Genomic DNA, 1,421 nt, shown 5'->3' on the forward strand with positions numbered 1-1,421 from the left:
AGAACGACATAGTAAAGTCAGTAGAAAAAGGAGGAATAAATGTTATTGATTTTGAAGTAATGGATGCTGTAATAAAATTAAAATGGCTGTAGAATTTTATTAAAAATAAAACAAGTTTATGGTTTAATTTCCCTTCACAACTTTTTAAAAAAATTGGAGGAATAAAATTTCTCTTAAGATGTAACTTTGATCCTGTAAAAATTACGGATTAAATTATCAGAATACCACACACAAGTTCTAAAGTATTGGAAAATGTTATAAAAGCACAATTTTACGCCACATAAGATTATTTGGAGAAAATCTCTATACTACAGAGAATAGGAGGGAAAAGGTATCTGGGCCCTTGTACATCTTATGGACACAAAGGGTGATATTCTGGATTATACAGTATTTAAAAGTAAAATATAATTTAGATTGTCCATGGAAGCAATTTCTATCTTTTATTAGGGCAATTCTGGCAACCATGATTAATTTGGTCAAAGGAATGGTTCAATATTCTGATGTAAAACCGATCTTTCTCACCATTCTTATAGATAATTACGATTCTACGGATCTCAAATTTAATAACAAAATGATAAGAGAACATAAACAATACAATTTTTCCTCTCCCAGTTAAAAGGAACTTATTTTTAAACGTGTTTTCAGAGATGGAAGTTCTTAAGGTTAGAACCAGATTTTTCTCATTTCCTATATTACCAAAGATGAAAGAAGTTCATTTTCAAACTATAAATCATATATATCCCTGTGCAGAGCTCTTAAGTTTAAGATTTAAATCAAATGTTAATGTATGTAACTTTTGTCAGAAAGATCTGGAAACACAAGAACATATTTTTTACAATTGTGTGGTTAAGTCTTTATGGGAGAAGATTTATGATTGGTTATCAACGAAAAATGTGATTCCTAATTTTGAATATAAAGGAGTTAAATTTGTTATTACTTGTCATGATAAAAATGTAGAATTTTTATGTAATATTATTTTCATTATGGGAAAATTCTTTATCCACAAGTGCAGATTCTTTAAAGTTTCTCCAAATTTTCAAGCATTCCAAAATGATAATAAAAGTTTTCATGCCTCGATTAAGTTACTGGAGAACAACAAGGCCTTAAAGTTTTCAGACTTGATAGCAATGTACTTTAGTTAATTTTTAATTTAATTTTCTTTCTCATTCTTTTATATTGTTTTTGTTTTTCTGAAAGAAAACTGTTATGGATGGCATATGTTCAGTTGTACGTTTCTGCTTTTCTGAAAGAGTTTTTTGGATTTATGAAAATGAAATATATATAAAAAGGTCACAAAAAAAAAAACAAAACAAACAAAAAAAAAGCATGTCAACATTTCAGCCCACATTCAGCGCAGGTTCGCTGGAATTTGGCAGCATGTGTAACGGCAAACTAGTGCCGGAGGAAACACTGGCCCTCGA

The sequence above is a fragment of the Cyprinodon variegatus genome, unplaced genomic scaffold (genome assembly GCF_000732505.1).
Source record: "Cyprinodon variegatus isolate N-32 unplaced genomic scaffold, C_variegatus-1.0 Scaffold606, whole genome shotgun sequence".
In the NCBI taxonomy this organism is placed as follows: domain Eukaryota; kingdom Metazoa; phylum Chordata; class Actinopteri; order Cyprinodontiformes; family Cyprinodontidae; genus Cyprinodon; species Cyprinodon variegatus.